The sequence below is a fragment of the Phoenix dactylifera genome, chromosome 12 (assembly GCF_051530095.1).
Source record: "Phoenix dactylifera cultivar Ajwa chromosome 12, Ajwa_hap1_PhDact_Kaust_v1.1, whole genome shotgun sequence".
NCBI lineage: Eukaryota > Viridiplantae > Streptophyta > Magnoliopsida > Arecales > Arecaceae > Phoenix > Phoenix dactylifera.
In genome coordinates, this window is record NC_143201.1 from 3,633,009 (window position 1) to 3,651,361 (window position 18,353).

Genomic DNA, 18,353 nt, shown 5'->3' on the forward strand with positions numbered 1-18,353 from the left:
TCTAGGGTGTCATCATTGAGAGAGTGGTATTGAGCTTGAGGGTGTGCAAGAATAGGGCTAGAACTATGTCAAGGATGGTTTGTGCATCTAGAGATCGACTTTGGCCTTTGAAAATGAGCCACTAGCAATAGACAAGAAGTAGCATTCTGCTTACGCTTGTAATCATAGTAGCTAAGGGATATTATTAGTGTCGTGGTAGGTCAAGTGTGAATCACTATCAGAGATGGTAGTAGTGGCTAGAAGAAAGAAGAACAGGGAGGATAAAGAGCACAATACAAGCCCTAAACTATACTAAATCCCGAAAGATGTAGTATTTCAACTATAAAATGAAGTCTAAATTATCACATGATGGTCAAATAATATACCCTCACTGCCTAATTGAAATTTTTGAAGATGGAGGGTCATTAAGTAATTTTTTTTTAAAATATTTTTTTCTCTTGATTAATTCTTGTCCGAATTTTCCTTTCTAAGACACGTGCTACGATGGTCTCCCTCCACAAAGGCATGTCACATTCTATCATGTGTACCATCCCATCTACCAGATTCTGTGGCCACAAATGATGCCACGTGTGCATATGATCTCCCCCATGCTATTATTATTGTTTTTGGACCTGCTGCTTTTCCGTTTCTTTCCGCTCCTTTGTCGGGAAAAGGACGCAGGGCACCGAATCTTTCAGGGGCTGCCAAGGCGACCAGACCAAAACGGTGCGGTGAGATGCATATGGTTCTCTATACGAACAACTGTATCGGCCGTCCATCCTCGCTTGAAATCTAGATCATGGAATGTTTGACGGAAGATTGCAGAGGTCGCATAGAGATATTGATACATGAAATCGCATAGAAGAAGTGATTTCTGAGCATTTGGTGGGTGTGGGGCCCGTAGATCTCATCATGGACAAGCCATCAGCTCCCGACCAAATGGAAAGGAGGATGGAACGCATGATGAGCGCTTTTGACAACGGGTCATTGTCACCTCCCGGTGACAAGAACCTTGAAATTTCACCCCTAGTTTTGCTTTGATTCCCTTGAAGGTTCCCATGGGGAAACCAAGCTTGTAAATCCAACACTAAAAAAAAAGTATCAAAATTGTATGAGAAACGGAAGGAGAATACACGAAAAATCTCATACATGTTGATATGTTTAAGATAGTTTTAGACTAGAAATTTTCATAATTATAAGTAATTTTTTAAATCTCAATAACAAAATCATTACTCAACATATTGCAGGATGTCGAAATCAAAATAAGAACGATGTACATAATATGCATTTTTAGGTGCCTCATGCTCTCAAATCAGTTTTTCAAATATATTTGTTGAAAAGATAAGTGCTATATGGTGGAATTCTAGAAATGATAAAATGTGTAGGAAAAAAGTTTTTTTTTTTTTTTTTGTTTTGGAAAGTAGGTGAAATGGGTGTGCTTATGTGGCCCCTATGTTGCTATCCTGGTTGGATGTGAGATAAACATGTCATATAAGCCATGATGCAAGTCAACTGCCCACTTAACCCAATATGTTTGTAAAGTTAGTTCAAATAATTCTCTAGTCATTGTCTATTAGCCATGTATTTGGTGCTTTAATTTTCTTAACTACCCATGTTTTGACGGTATCATCATACTTCTCATATGTGGAGTGGTTTCAAGACCTAATCCACTTTATAATTTTCCTTTTTTAGGATAATATGTTGCCATTCTCCATTCTTTGTCATCTGCATAGAAAGGTAAAAGAGTTTTATTCTAGATTGGTTGGATGCAAGCCATGGGAAAAACCATCTCTTTCACAACTAATTTAGAGGAGTGGAGAACATATCTCTTGTCCAAGCTTTTGAAAAGATCCTAAGTACTGACCCTGTGTTTTGTTGGATTCGCGAGAGGAAAAATGAATGGGGTTGGAAGAATGAATGGTCTCCATCCACTATTTAGTTTAAAAAATCTTAGAAATGATGGTAGAAAAGAAGGGATTGCTCATCCATCCTAGCCCACCGATTTGCATCATCACAAATTAGGAGGATGGATGGATGGAGTATATGAGAGAAGAATTTCTACGTTGATAAAATTATCCCTCATCAATTTTTTTTTGACAAAATTCTAACAGTTCTTCACTTTCTCATTCATTTTATTTTTATATATTTTTTATTTTATCTATATTATTAACCCTATGCTATCAAATTTTATTACTAATTATTTTAATTATAGCACATAATTTTCATAATTATAAGTAAATAATTAAAATTGTCTTCTATTTTTCTATCTATATTCACTATTTTTTAGTTAACTATATATATAATTAAATATTTTTATTAAATTATTTATTAATTAGTTATTTATATAATTAATATATTTAATTAAATTAATTTGTGCATAATTAATTTATAATTAATTTATTTAATTAATAAAATTAATATTAAATATTTACATAATTTTTATATAATCATAAATTATAAAGATTATAATTCTATATATTGCCCTACTTCTTTAGTATAAATTAGTGTTATAAATTAATAAAAAATATCATACAAATATCATCTATCTTTTCTTTTATTTTTCTCCTATAGCTAATAGAGAAGAGCATCATTTCCATTCATCCTTTCATGTTTAATCAAATATACAAGAGGATGAATAGAAAAACCATCCATCCTCTTCCTCATCCATTCTTCCTCCGCTATCCATCATTTCTCCAATCTATTATTCGTACCAAACAGAGGGTAAAGCCATTAGGAGTTCCAAGCCATGATTTGGTCATAGCCACCACCTCCAAAATGTAACATTAGATGTTACACATTACTATTTGTTTATGCATATTGTCAAAACTCTCGTACAACTTTTGATGCTATGTTTGGTACATGGTACTAAAAAAATATTCACTTTATGTATACTCTCTCTCTCTCTCTCTCTCTCTCTAGAGGAAGAAATATGATGTGTATTTATAAGTAAAAAAAGGAGTAAATTTATCAAGTCTTTCACTTGGACAATTATCAATCCTCAGCTTTTGTCTTGAATGTGGAAAGTTGGGCACATGAAACAAATAAAGTGGAATAAATTTAACTATCTAAGCATAACAAATAAAGTGGAATGAATTGAACTATCTAACTATTTCTTTTAGTAATATTATAGACAAAGTATGAGAAAGAGAAGGAATTTAGTGGAGAAGTCCATGTTCTAATTATTCTTCTTGGAGGAGATTGAACATACCCATCTATTGGATAAATAATATTTGTTCTATTTATTCTTAGGTAACATCGTCAAGAATTTAAACTTAATTAATGTAAAACATCAGATAGAGCTGTCTAATTCTTGTAAATATCAATAGAGATTTTGATTAGCATTACATTTCATACCATTGTTTGTCAAAACATTAATAGAAGATCAAATGGCTTTCTCGATAAAAAAAAACTACATTTCGAGTGAATCTTCTTAGATATAGTCATTAAAAGAATGCTATGGGAACAATCCGTGTAGATGAATATATGTGGTCACAAGTCATTGAAAGGAAATCCAAATAAAGGGAACAAACAACTTTCAAAAGCTTGCTTGCTAGAAGTAATGAAAAATCCATTAATTTTGTTTATCGCAATAGTACAAGAACTTACTTAATGTTGCGTCAAGTAGATCATTGTACTTTACAACCATTTTAACCTTTTTTTGTGACTAATGTTTCAAAATAAACCATATATTGAAAGAGTGAGATAAACAAACAAATGCAAATATAAAGATTTGAAGTTTTTAACCTTTTTTTTATTTTTTGACATTCTAATTATGTCAGGTGAGGTGTCATATATATATTATGATACAAGATTTAATATTCTTCTACAAAAACCCTTATGCCAATGATAGATTTTTCTTTGTACGAACAAGTTCTTCATGGTTCATGATGATGACACTACCTTTCTAATTTTCTCATTATTACATATTTTAAGTTTTGTTAAGTTTAATAAGTAATTCTCTCCCTCTTCCTCCTTCTTTCCCCCTCCCTCTATCTATCTCACCTTTCTTTCTTTTTTCTTTAAGTTAGATTAGCCAGGGGACAAAAATATTATTGCTAAATTGACTCTTATCTAATAAATGATTTTTTGCTTAGCCAAGAGATAAGAAAAAATTCATAAACAGTTGATAATTTTTTAAAATTTTTGAGAACAAACAAGAGAAAAAAAATGAGAACATTATTCCTAATTCTACTAAAGCAAAATGCCACATCATGCTTTGTTATATTAACAAAGAAAGGAGAAGGGAAATTTTTGTTAGATTTAGATTGATGGATCAATCAAAAGGAGGACAATTCAAGATTAAACAAGTTAATTGGGAGCTTTCAGAAATTTACACTAATCCCATTCAACCTCTATTATTTTAATTTAAACATAAAGGTGGCAAAGACATTTCGGTATAAGTAAATCTAATGTAGAGGCTCAAGGATGTTGATGAGCGTATAATCTTGGATAACATTTGTTTGCATATAGAACTATTAAAATTTGTGTTTTGCATTTATTTCCCTAACATTTTGATTTATTACATATGTACCGTTACAATTAAAATTTACCTTCTTGCATCATGACCTATATATTTACAATATAAAGGGACATGAATATCATTTTATAATAGATTATTTTGCATATATACCCTTACACATATCATTTTACAGTTATCCTTCAAAAATTATTTGCATTTACACCCCACATTTCATCCTTCTTTTTTTGCAATTCTACCTCTCTAGTTAGACTCTTAGTTGTAGGCATTAATAAGATACCATTTTAAGTGTAAAGGTTAAGAATATTTATAATTTTTTAAATCAAACAACAAACACCTTAGAGAGTTTTTTCTGTAGAAAGATCCTTCTAATTATAAAAAAAAATGTAAAAACATTATATTTTGTTGTATCTAATATAAAAAAATATTCTAGAATTATATATTTGGACTTTGTTTGCATAAATGCATTATATACTTATAGTAACATGTTCAACATAGTATGTTATTATGTTATATAATATATTATAATATATTACATATTGTTGTAATATTTTTTTGAAGAACAAGGTAATAATAATATATTTATAATATGTTCATACAAAATTGTAAACATGATTATAGTATGTTAAATATCTGAACATAATATGTTATGGTTCATATACATGCAAAGTATTAGTATAAGTATGGTCCAACTAAGAATGCTAACTTTTAGTAATCCAAGCCAATTCTTTTTGTTTAAAAGATATTTATAATAAACTATTGAACTCGTGACTTGAATCACCAACTAGTTGAACATAGGTTTAGCTTGTTAACTAGTAAGACAAATCATGAAAATGTTGATATTGTAATAAAATATATTTACTCTAAGAATACCTTAATAACTTAGTTGATATTTATTTTAATGAGTCTAAAGTTCAGATTCTCTATCCTCTGAATCCTGAAAAGCTATTCTCTTACACTATAAAAATATTTGCTTAAATTTATAAATAAATATTGGAATTGAATTTATTCTATATTTTTAATTTTTTGAAAGAATAATTAATTTTTCTAAATCCAATTCTTTTTTAACAATATGGGAGTTTATATATCATATAAATAATCTCTTTATCAACAGCTAAGTTTCTAGTATTTAAATTAGTTAATTTATCATTAATTACACATATTTCCTATATTATGTTTATTTTAAATACTTTTTAATTTTTTAAAGATATTTTAGTAGAAACTTAGTGCAACCAATTGCCCCAACCTTTGTCTATATTTCTCTCTAGTTAGGGTTTAACAACTATTAGTAATGTATGCATTTTAACATAATCAATATTTACTTTATATAATTGAAAACCTACTACAACATGAAAAATAATTATAATAATATAGTATATCTCTCCATATGTAAGCTACAATTAATAATTCAAACTCTTTAATTTTAGATAGTTTCTAATGATACTCGAAATTAAAATTAGTAATTAAGAATATATGCAAATATAAATTTATAATCCCTTCCATTGTCTATGATCGAGGAGAGTTTTCTAATTAGTAGACTGGGTTGACTTAATAAACTAGCTTGGATCTAAACTTCAATTATTTTATGGATATATATTTATGTGGCAACAAAAAATCTATCATAAAAGAATCATCTACACTGATAAGAAAGTTGCTTATCACAAGAAAGACTATAGCTTTTGTGTTGACTTTTCTCATCACAAAAAATCTTTAAAAACAATACATAAGTGTTCATCACCAAAGGATTTATTTGAAATATATATATATATAAATAATTTCATGATAAATAATTGTCATAGAATATAAAATAGTAATAAAAAAATCTTAAAGACTTGATGACTATAAAAAAATAATTTCACAAAATTAATTATAAATGACAACTAAGCTATTGTCACAAGAACCTCATAGGCTTTTATGCTTATCACTGAAAACGGTTAGTGACACTAATTAATTTATTGCCCTCAAAAAATGAATTATTTCCTCAATTTGTTTGGTTCTAGAAACTATTGAGATAACTTTTTTCATAATTGTTAAAATATCATTGCTAAAAGTAATCATTTCATGACAAGATCTTTTGTTGTCACAAAAGATAATCTAAAATTTGCAATTTATACTAACAATCATTTTTCTTCACAAATTGGATGTTTTTGTGATAAGAATATATGTTGTCACAAATAAGTCATCCTTGTAGTAATGGTTTGAAATGGATTTACATGAAATTCCTGTATTTTCATTTTCAACCACTATATGATCATGCCACGGGAGCTTGGCTTCAATGGTTGACATAAAAGTATTTCTTTCCATATCTTTGGATAAAATCAACTAAGAGGTTAACATTTCTTTGTACATAAATCTTTATGAGAATTTTGCGAAGTTTCAATAGTTCATCTACTTGTAGAATAAATTTTGCTGCTTTGCTTTATAACAAGGACTAGCAAATTGGTGAACCATAACCATCATGATATGAAAAATGCTCAAGTAACTCAAAAGTAGCTGGTGTGGTGTATTTTCATTGCTCTTTTAGAATCAGTAATGTGAAGTGTGACCATTAGCTAACGTAAAGTAATTGATTCAAGATACCTAGATGACTTTTCTTAGTAATTTTTTTGAGTTAACATAGCATTGCACTAATGATAGTAATATAATGTCATAAATAGTTCTCCTATCCTGCATGATTAGGCTAAAGTCAAAGATAATAAAAGGATAGAATTGCAAAACTATACATGTATTTTCTTTTTCTGCACATAATGCTATAATCGGATTTACTTTATTTTTTCTCTTCTATTCTGTTGAGAAAAGAAAAAGCCTCCATCCAATCTAAATTACTAAAGTAAGAAAAATAATGCGATAGTTCCTTTTCTATATATATTTATTTTTTTTGTGATTTAGCAATCCTAAAATTTATTTGTACTATTACAAGAAATATTATATTATATTGATTAGAGAAGTACTACTATAAAATAACTTATAAGAATTTGCTTATTAGGGAAAGTTGGAGGCCTAATTTTGCAAAGAAAATCTCCCTATGGTACTTGTTACATTATTTGGAAACTTCAGGGACGTAGCATTGCAATAAGGTGTTTAAATTAGTTTAAAGTTAAAGGATTAGATTTAGTTTGGTTAAGCTGGATTCTAAATGGAAGATTATATATCAAATAATTCAAATATCAAGGGTGTTCGTGCAAATATCAATGTTCAAAGGATAAATATGAAAAAAGCTAATTTTCAAAGGTATATTTATGAATAAATATTTTTTATTTTTCAAAGTTGTAAAAAAATCCAGGACAACATCAAAGCATGTTAGTTTGATTAGGTTATGAATTAACTAATTTTTCAAGAAATTGATTTAGGATGTTTATATTCTAGGCACTTAACCAACTTGCAGTTACTTTGGGCTAGCAATTGAAATTAAATATTATTTTATTATTTACAAGAAGTATTTTTAGGTCAAGTCCCAATGTGCTTAGCTATGTAAAACTCAATTCAACCTTTTAAGTTTGGATTGAATCTATCATTATTTTTACATAATTTCTAAGTATTTTGGTTCGATGTGTATATATTAATTCACTAAATTATCTCCTAACAAATTTTATTTAATTTTTCAATTCATAATTATGGTACAAAATTCATGTATCTTTTTGTTTGTAAAGCCATATTTTTATGGCAAGATCGTATTATAAATGATTGCAATAATTGCCTTCCCTTTCTTTCATGAAAGAAAAAGGAATATGAAGAGAGTAGATATGCCAGAAAAAGAGAGTGCATTTATGAATATCCAAAATAAGTACTAAAAATTAATTATCTTGGAAAAACTTCCTTGCGTGAAATCTAATGCTTAAAGACTTTGTTGCAATATCTTTTTTATTTTATTTTTATTTTTTTAAAGTTGCCCCTTGGGCTACATCATGAAAGACATAATAGCACATCAATCTTATGGTCAAAAATGCCTCTATATATAAATCATTTATCAAATTGATAAAAAAACTTAATCAATGATATAAAAAAAATTAGTTTTTAGCTTCATAAATATAGTGTCTTTTGTTCCCAACATTAAATACTTTAAGTGGATTATCAATCAAATATTGCTTTTAAAATGTTAGCATATTCTAGCGAGTAACAAGATCTTTACCTTTATATTTGTTAATTCTGTATCAAAATTTTAAAAATATATACTATTTGGCCCTCTACCTTAACATAAAATCTTTGATGGGAAAGACAAGAAAGAAATTATGTCTCTTTACAAAATTATGAAAAGAAAAGGTAAATTGGGGTAGAATAATAAGGCGTTAACCCCTCTGGCAATCATAATATCTACTAATAGTCCTCCCTCTTTTTCTCTCTCTCAATCCATTTTTGTATTTAATATAGACTCTCAAGTGGTGCATCAGGCTTCACTTGGGGATCATCCATCTCCAAACCACATAAAACATAAATGACATATAAGTAATTAGTTTTATATAATTAATGCGGTGACATAATATTGTTTGTAAAAAAGTCATTTTATTATATGGAACAAATCATTGGCTATATAAGACCATATTGCAGTACTGATAAATGCAATCCTTATCTGTATCTATCTCTAAAATATTTCTAAAGAAAGGGAGAGAATCTATCATTGACCACAAAGTAGATTTATGAGATTCTGAAAGATATATGGAATATTTGCCATCTTGACAAAATCTGCATGAGATATAAAGTAAATTAAAAAGTATAGTAATGAAATTTCAAAAGATATCTAGGTGATTCCGTATCCTAGTTCTTTTGGAGAAAAAAAATGAGACACAAGGCAGCGAATCTATTATGACTTAGGGTATATATCTATGAAAATTCATAAAATATCTAGGAGATTTACTATCCTTAAGAAATCTATTTGAGATTGCATTAGAATCTATATCATCCACTAACAGCTTTTGAAGAAGTTATCCTTAGTCACATAGCACTTTGATATCCAAAATGTAAGAATAACATAATAGCTCGGTATAAATTTGTGGAAAGGGATAATACAAGGTCACCATGTTTACCAATTTTGTATAGAACTTAACACTCATATGTACTAAGGACCTTTATTGATTCATCATTAGGAGATGTTCGCTATAGGTAACTTGTCTAAAGTAATTCTCGTATTTTACTTTTGCTACTTAGTCCTTTTGCGACAAACTAAATTTTGCAACAATGTTAATTTTAAATTGATTACTAGTCTATATGTATGTGTTCAGTTGTTTACATCTTGATGAATTGAGTGTACATGTGAATTGTCTTGCTTCCCTCTAAAATTGCATGATTTCATAAAAATACTCTACTATTGAAGAAATATCATTGTTGTTTATTGGTTAACTTATTTTGTATAAGCATACTTGTGTAGGGATTGTTGTATAACAAGTAGATCATTTGAGCCATGTTAAATATCAATTATTAAGCAATTATATTTTGATTTTTGAGAAATAAAAGTTTCCTTGGATTCGTGCTATGGTTGTATGTTGGCCAAAGTATTATCATCTAGAAATCATGTGCAAAATCAAATAACATTTTGAATTACATTATGGATTCATTAATAAAAATTCATAATTTATAAAATTTAGTGCGTGCAATCCTATCAATTCTCTTTCCCTTCATGATTTACCACGAGAAGAAAGGATAGATTTGTTATCATTTAGAACAAAAAAAGATAATTATAAAGTTCAAAGAAGTTGTTATGATTCTTTAAATCTCCAAATCTAAGATAATCATATTGGACTAATCCTATTATAATCAATTAGTTTGAATAAATTCATGCTATATGTATATATGTTCAAAGCGTGCATCTTGCTAGTCCAATACAATTTAAATCAATCGTTTTCCTAGACTATTTGGAAATCCTTATAATAAAGGAATGGAGATGTTATGGAACTGAAGATCAAGAATTTCGGATGTATTTTTTTGTTTAATACTTAATAACTCCATATCATACTTTTCTTAAAAAGAATTAACCAATAATACTACAAAATTTAATAATCTTGAATGTTTCCACATGCACATTGTGCTTATTGGATGTCTATGCTTTACTTAAGGAGCAACATATACCTACTTCCTCACATAACCAATAATCTTACCCTGATTCTCTTCACGCTAAATTCGAGAAATGATTGATAATTTTTTTTATTATAATTGTAAATTGCCCGAGCATAACGGGTGTAGAAGTAGGCCAGCATTTACATCAGGAAATAAATGCTTACGAATTTGACCATTAGAAGAGAGGCAATCCCAAAGATTATGGGCTAGAATGAAAAATAATTGTTAAATTGTTAGATCAAGATATGATTATTTCATCATTAATAAGTCTGAGGATCATGTTGAAGATGCGTAATTGCATCAAAGCTACTTGGCGATGACGTCTTTGGGTGGGTGTTTCCCCTCAAACTCAAAAGCTTAATGTAGGGCCAGGATCGCTATTAGTTTCAAAGCTCTTTAATATACTGAATATGAATCACACTATTAAGTGATCCTTATATTCATTATAAACTACAATAACAAATTTATATGGTACAAATTATGATAAAAATCTATATAGTGAATTCTACATATGGCTATATGCTGGTTACGATTGCTCAAAAATTACTTGAGCATTCAAGGGCTTGCAGTTAAGTGCCACTAAATCCAATATATTAGTCTATACATTGCCCAACTACTCATTCTTTATAAAATGTAAATAATTTAAAATTCATAAGGATCGCGAGGAGGAGTTATATAAAATACAAAAGAGTTTGGGAGCTCATAGTAAATAAAAATATTATCTTACTTCCGATTGGTGGGAAAGGTTGGCGAAAAGAATCTGAGTTCATCCAAGTGCTCCAGACAAACCCCAGTTCAGAAGAAATAAGAGAAAAGAAATATCACTGAGAGGGGAGTGAGGAAAGCAAGCAGGCTTTTCTGTTCTCCGAGGGAGAGGCCCTGCAAGCTCCCACACTCTCTCTCTCATCCATCTCTATCCAAAGTCCAAACCCAAGCTTACAGCCAGGTCCAGAGAGAACCAGCTAAACCCTAGCTAGGCTTGCCATGTTTAGAGGGATGCGGGTGAGATTTTCCTGAGCGTGGGTGGTGAACATAACACGCTAAAAAAGGGGGTCTTTTAGAAATATTTTAATAGTTGTCCACTTTATAGTAAGAAAATCCTCCTCTCTCCGGCCTATAAATCCTCCATCACCTCACCCCTTATCATCCCCACCCCTCACCTCTCCCTCCCTCTCTCTCTCTCTAGATTAGGTGGTATAGGGTTTTACAGGAAGTGGGTGAAGTGGGTCTTCTTCCCATGGAAGGAGGAGGAGGTGATGGGGAGGAGACATGGGCTTTCTCTCTCTGTAGGAGGTGATGGTGGCAAGAGGCGAAAGTGGCTTCCTCTCTCTCTCTCTCTCTCTCTCCCTTCCTTCCCCTCTAAGCAGAGGTGAAGTGGTGATGATGGGGAGAAGGAAGAGTGGGTTCTTTGTGTCCTATTCTCTATAGAAATAGTGGGTTTTCTTGTCTCCGTGGAGTGAAGAAGAGATTATTGTGAGAAGGAACAGGTGAAATGGGTTATGCCTGGCTCCCTGTATGCCACACGTATAGACCAATCTATTGTGAGATTGGCTACTTTGGGTGGCGTGCAAGGAGCCAAGCATGCCCTTCCTCTCTCTCCCTCCCTCCATATTCCTTTCTTCACTTGTAATTCCTTTAATGAATGATGTATGGAAAAGAAGAGGGGAGGATGAATTGGTAGGTTATTCTATATTTGGCTCTAATGGTGTTTCCATTTGGCTTGCAGGGCTACGAGGGCTTTATTTCACCACAATCCTTGTCAGGATTCGAAATTCAAGGTGCAAGATTACGGTGATCTCTCCCCTTGTCTTTGTCCTTTCCATTTTTGTGGATTGAAGATCCTTGAGATTTCAGGAATAAGATTTCCTTGTAGCGACATTTTTGGTGTTCCTATCTGGGCATATCAAATATTTGGTTGCTGTAAATAATGGATGATATGCAAATGGAAGTGTTTATGAGCATTACATAGTAAAAATTTCTATACAAATTTTTCATGCAGATTTTATATCATTTTACAGATGCATTATCAAATGATTGTTTTATGGATGCTTCCCCATGTAGAGTAGAAGGAAACGTTTGAGATCTTTTTCTTCTCATGATGGTGGATCACAACTCTAAATTGATGGTTTTATGAAAGTCTTTTCGTATTTTTCTTCCGTTAATATGGAAACACTTTGGATCAGCAGTAAGTTTTTTTACAAATCGAAAACTTTCCAAAATTTCTTTTGGTGGGATCACAGATCCGAATTTTTCTTGTTTTATAAATAGATATTGTTTTGGTTTTCCCTCTCTTTTTTTTTGGGTGGCGTTTCAACAAGGAATATAAAAGAGTGTCCATTACCCCTTAATTGTTTTATTCCTTAACCGATAGATGATTCATTCATTCTTGGTACTGGTTTGTAACAAGATATATATCTGAGGTGAAGGTTTGGAGGCTCCTGAGTTCATTGACACCTTTGAGTCATTATCTCTGAACCATTCTTTCTGCTGAGATTCTCACCGAGTTCAGATGTGTCACTTCTTCTATATGAATTGGACTTGAGGGATCTCTCTCTCTCTCTCCCGCACATACAAACGCACACAAAATAATAGGTAATAGCCTTTATTTCTGTAGATTTATCACCACCAACTCCATCTCTATGGAGCTATCACCACCACCACCATCTCTCTATGGGACACACAAATGCTCACACATTTGGAGCGACTTCTCAGATGTTTTTGGGAAAAATATTCAATATCTACCATCAATTTTACCACGTGATATCCGGGCTTCCTTTCCTGCAAAGCAGCAATTTTCCATATTATTTATTTTTTTCATTGTTGATATATACGAGTCAAAGTAATCAGTAAATGAATGCCTTTATTATATTTTTATCAAAGACAATGTTTTGATAATCTTCAGTGTTATAGATGTTAGCTTTTGTTTCGAAATATATTCACTTTATCTCTCCTTGGTACCCTTGGAATTAAAGATATTTTGCCTAGATAACATAGTTCTCTTCATAATAACCTCTTCCTCTCCCTCCCTCCTCCCCCTCTACCTCCCTCCCTCTCCCTCTCTCCTCTCACTGTCTGTGTCTGAAGAAACCCTCATGTTTGTCCATGCATATATAGCCAGGAATCTCTGTACATTGTGACCGTTTTCCTAGGACTTGAAGGTGACAAAAGAAAGATATATAATCTTTCAAAGAGACAAAAGAGTTATATATAATCTTAGCTCCTCCTTGCTTTTAGATTAGCCATTCCCTGTGACTCTTTCTATGTCACATGCAGCACACATCGATCCCTCTCTACCTGTACTAGGTTTCATTCGCTAATGTCTCGAGTTATTAGGTAGCTGAATGACTTCAACTATATGTTTCAAACATGTCAGAGGGCTTTAGGTTATTAAGCAATCGAATGCCGTCTAACATTCTCCTGGAGCTTTGACATGACAGTATGTATGCTTTGAGTCGATCTCTCCTCGGTGTGTGCGAGAGAGAGAGAGAGAGAGAGAGAGAGAGTGTGCGCGTATGAGAGAGAGAGAGACTCATAGGCGCATATCCCACATCTGGTATGTTATTCTTCAAAGTATTTATCATTACGACAGTAAGTGGTGAAACGTTTTCCTATGCCTCCTGCCGCCTGCATATAATGATGCAGTCATGCAGCCTCCGTATCTCCAATCCACAGCACACACACACATTTGCACACAAAAACACAGAAGAGAGAGAGAGAGAGAGAGAGAGAGAGAGAGAGAGAGAGAGAGAGAGAGAGAGGCTTTGAGTTTAATAACAATGTCTCGAACTTTAATGTTTTTAAATATTTTTCATTGCAAACTCTATGGTCAGAAGAAAAGATAATTTTTTCTCCATTTTTGGGGCAGTTACTTTGCAAATATAACTTTTATTTCTTTTAGACTCTGTAGACTGTACCACTCCAAGCTGCTTCCACCACTGGAGTGGTCTAGTACTTTGTGGCACTGCCTTCAAAAGCTCAAACCACTCCTCTCACAAATGGCTTGGAATGTGGTTGACACAGCGGTAGGACCCTGTAAGCATGCAATGCAATGTGGCCAAGGCCCCGCCAAAGGAGATAGAGATGGACTCCAAGGAGCAGGGTCCTCTTCCAATGGGCCCTACTTGGCGCTGTGCGTGCGGTCACTGCACCCTTACCACATGGGCGGTCAGGACGCTTTGCCTTTCTGCCTTGCTTTTGTTGCTGGCAGTGCAACCAGGAAGACCCCAAACCGTCCGGCCGCAGGGGCTCAGCTTTCTATCCTTCCGAGGACTCAGAAAGATAGAGAAAGACAGACAGACAGACAGAGAGAGAGAGAGAGAGAGCATCGGGGTCCTCCAAAAGGAATTTTCAAGGCAATTAAAGAAGCCACAGAGAGAGAAAGAGAGAGAGAGAGAGAAAGAGAGCATCGTTGTCCTCCAAAAGGAATTTTCAGGGACGGCTGAAGAAGCCCGTGAGAACACCTCAGTCCCCGGAGCTCATAAACCCAACTGCCCTGTTGTCTATAATCCTCATAATGCCATGTCTCTGTACGGATTAATCCAAGGGCATGCTGTTCCTGTTCTCAAAAAGAAAACTTCTTGTATTCAGTTCTCGGTTCCCTTCCCATGCTGCCCCTCTCATCGTCATTGGGGCTGCAGCCTCCTGGTCAATTGACCTAGAGGCTGAGAACTTGCTATCCCATGTTATGTAATGCAGGCCAAACTAAAGGGCATGATACTTTTTCCGAGAAATCTTTGGATGGGTCATTGATGGTTCCTACCTTGACTCACTGGTTGACAAAGTTGCAAGGGATAGCCACATTGTCACTAACATATGGGACTAAGTGATGAATTGTTTAATTTGCTTGAAGTGTTGATCATTTGTTTATACATTTATACATATACATACATACATATATATTAGGTGAATGTTTACTTTTTTATTCTCGTATTTAGGAAACATCGGTCTAAGAACTAAGGTTTAGGTCTTCTAGGTTGCAAGAATAAACCTATCCAAGGAAAATCGAAATGCAGTATTGTTCACTAGAAGCGAAAAAAGAGATGTATGTAGCATGGTATTTGTTTTTACTTAAAAGTTATCTATTATTTCTTGTGTATTTTTCTCAATACTGGCGGATTGAATCGTGTCATGTCATGTCCCGAATTCTCATCATTTTTGAAGTTATATGTGGTTCCCAAATGGGATGCCCTAACCAACAACCCTTGATGCATGGCTGACCACATTCGTAGTGCCCGATAAGTTGTGCTGCACTCACCATGGACTATTTCTCGCCGCATTTTTGAGTTTTTAGATACTTGCTAGATCATCCAAACAAAAGCTTGTAGAGCGTAGGTATTGCCCGACAAGTTTTATATGTAGTATCGATGTAGCGTAAATAAGGGAGACATCAACAACCGTTGCCCAATTCTCAGAACAGAAGATCAACTCTTGCTGTGGTCCTAAAATGGGACCCCCCATATTGTTTCACCAGTTTTGTGGTCAAGTCAATATGGGACCTTTGGATGGGTGACACCCTAGCCAAATTTGCTTAATTTAAGGTTAATTCTTGAGACAATTAAAAATCATAGAACATGTTAGCTAGGAATCGAGATTGATTCCCTACCATGGTTAAGTTTTATACCACCACATTAATCATGTACTTATGGAAATATTTAGCCAATCTTTTCATTTCCCTAATTCAATGGTGTAGTCAACCTATATACGGGAGAGCCAAAAAATAAAGAGGTGTGTTGGCCATAACTAGAGGTAGAAATGGGGCAATGTACATATGAAGCAATTTAGTAGCAAGATTCCACCTTCTTTGTTTCTATACAATTTACTTCAACATATTTTTGCATATTATCAAATAAAGTTGTGATATTATATACTTATGGAATGAAAATACCTCATGAGTATGTAGAATTAGTTTTATGAAAACAAGGAAAATCTATTTTCACAACAACTCACTCTTCAGGTCTCATGACTTATCAATCTTGGTAAAATGGTTTTATGAAAAATAGCCAAGCAATAATTTTTATAAGATATAATTATTTTGAGTTTTTTCACAGACCTGTGTTATTAATACATGATAACCAACCAACTTCTAAAAGTCTTTTAACCAATTTAAAGCAAGCCTATATTACTTTCTTTTTTTTCAATTTGAAACACCTAATTTCTCAAAGATGTGTTCCTTCAAAACTTGTATGCCTCATTTCATCTTACTTTCCTTCTTAATCAAAAATAAACAAAATATTTTTTGATGATATACATAACTAATTAATCTCTAGAAATGAATAATTTTTAAAAGGGCAAAGTTGTCTTTGTAGTATGTCGGGACAGGGACAATGAATCTAAAGTGTAATCTAAAACAGCCAATCATAAATACATCCATGCATGATTTCTGCCCCTAGTTTCCCGCATGGGCATAGCTCTGGGGATGGACGAAAGTACCCTCGAGCCATCCGTGCCCTAGGCCATAATTCTCTAGTGAAATTACTCTCTTGCCATCCTAGTGTCCTTTCCACGTACGGTGTGTCTTCTGTCCGTCCGGGCTTCCTTGGATGGCGTTCTGGTAAAAATTCGGACGTGGAGGCCGGCTAAGGGTAGTATCGTAAAAGTGTTACTTTCAGCGAGGGCAGTGCCGTCACATGGGAATTCTGACATCCACGTGGTTTCTTGAAGGAGCACCGGAGAAAGAAAATTTAACCTTTTCTCTGCAATCTATAGTTGCTTCTTTTATCCAATTTATATATTTTTTTAATAAAATTTGATTTTTGATGTTTTATATTAACTATTTTTTTGTGGATATTCCAGTTTGAGCTCTCAAGCATGACCTTATGGTACTTAAGCTAGCATGACTATACTCAACTACACCTCGTGTATTGCACTATTTAGTATATATATGTACATATGTATGTAAAAGTTGATCATGGGTTGGGCTTGGGCACAGAAACTATTAAATTTTATATAGACTCAACTCGAATTTTGATTAAAAATGAATAGAGTTTAGGCACGAGGGCCAACCTATGATCAACTCTAATATATTTGCATGTATGTATGCATATATTTTTTTATAGATTAATCCCTAAAACTTTTCATATTTGCATATGATTTCCTATCTTTTCTGTATCTATATTTTAATTCATAAAATCTTCTATTCGTATAACTTATACATCTATTAAGTTAAGTAAACTAGATGATAACGAAATATTATAATTATATTCTTCTAATTGGTAATACTTTCATAGTTTCTAGATATTTTTGTCCCTCGCTCTCATACTTACCCTATCTCTTACCGCACGCCTCTTCACCGTTAGGACTCTTAATGATTAAGTCCTGAGTGAGAAGAAAGCAATTAAGCAAGAGGGAGAAGTGAGTTATAAAAGTCAAGAGTCTTGAACCTCATTCGCTATTTAGCCTAAGGTATTTTTGTCATTTTGTGATACTAGTTCAGCTTAACTAGGATTCGGCCAATCAAAATTAGTGGAAGGACTGACTTGTATACATAGAGAATTAACTCTGCAAGGATGATTATATAAATAAAAAAGAAGAGAGATTAGTACATAAATGTAAAATATTTCAAGGACTAACATACAATATATGCATGTACGAATGCATGAATTACGTGTGTATATGTATGTATGTATGTATGTATGTATGTAAACATATGATGAAAATTATAGTAGTCCTACCGGACCAACATTGCAAATTATTAATTCCTACTAGGAAACAATAGAAGTGCCCTCTATATACTATATTAGGTGGTGGAATACCATTTGTGCATCTTTTGCATGCATTATTGCTATATTAATTAGTTCACATTTTAGAGCATTGATAGTATGGGACAATTTACAGAAATATCTCATGCATG

The 18,353-nt window shown here is 32.6% G+C and overlaps 1 long non-coding RNA gene across 1 annotated transcript; it reads left to right on the plus strand.

Annotated features, from left to right (window-relative positions):
• Window positions 1-11,602: 11,602 nt before the first annotated feature.
• LOC113463548 (uncharacterized) lies at window positions 11,603-15,352 on the plus strand. The gene is made up of 2 exons (XR_003387947.4): window positions 11,603-11,991; window positions 12,231-15,352. It is a non-coding gene; the product is annotated as an uncharacterized LOC113463548 (long non-coding RNA).
• The last annotated feature ends 3,001 nt before the right edge of the window (window positions 15,353-18,353 follow it).